We start from the raw sequence: 869 nt of genomic DNA on the forward strand, positions 1-869 counted from the left end.
CTGCTCCCCCTCCCCCATAATCACCACCACCATCATCATCATCATCATGAACAATGTAAGAAAACAAGAAACAATGAAACGAAATGAAAGCATTTATAGTAAAACAAGAAAACTAAAGCAAAAACAAAAACAACAAACAACAAACGACAATTTTTTGGCAATTACCGTTACGATTGCATTAGTTTCATTGTCTTTAATCACTACAAATGATAATAGCCACAACATCATCAACAACAGCTATTATCTCAGTATCGACTAATTGAATAATTTCATAAATTATATTATTCGTCACTAATTTAGTTGATAAGCTTTTCAAAGATGAGATGATTGCGGTAGAAGGATTTCTATTAATACGTATATATGTGTAACTGTATACATACGTGTGTGTGTGCGGGCGTGTATTATATGAACATTTATGCATATCTATCTATTTATCTCTCTCTCTATATATATCTATATATAGAGCCGTTTTAACGATGCGTCCTGCCCAACTCTTCGAAACGCCGGTGTTAAAACGGGGGTAGGTGATGAAGGAAAATGTTCTCTATGTGGCTTGTGCGTTTTCTGTACTCTGGTTATTATTATTTTCTTGTCTACGTTTTGTTTGCAATGTCCTGTACCCAGATATGCACCTATATATACAGGTAGACGTAGGTATGCACATACCTGTACGTATATATGCATATACTCATTTATTATTTGTTTTATATATATAAGCGCAGGAGTGGCTGTGTGGTAAGTAGCTTGCTTATCAACCACATGGTTCCGGGTTCAGTCCCACTGCGTGGCACAGTAGGCAAGTGTCTTCTACTATAGCCTCGGGCCGACCAAAGCCTTGTGAGTGGATCTGGTAGACGGAAACTGAAAGA

The 869-nt window shown here is 37.1% G+C and overlaps 1 protein-coding gene across 2 annotated transcripts in view; it reads right to left on the minus strand.

Moving 5' to 3' along the window:
- The window catches only part of LOC106874941 (transcription factor Sp9), a 404,501-nt gene that overhangs the window by 297,798 nt on the left and 105,834 nt on the right, over positions 1-869 (minus strand). The gene's annotated exons all lie outside the window — the stretch shown is intronic.

This window comes from Octopus bimaculoides, chromosome 2, assembly GCF_001194135.2.
Source record: "Octopus bimaculoides isolate UCB-OBI-ISO-001 chromosome 2, ASM119413v2, whole genome shotgun sequence".
Lineage (NCBI taxonomy): Eukaryota > Metazoa > Mollusca > Cephalopoda > Octopoda > Octopodidae > Octopus > Octopus bimaculoides.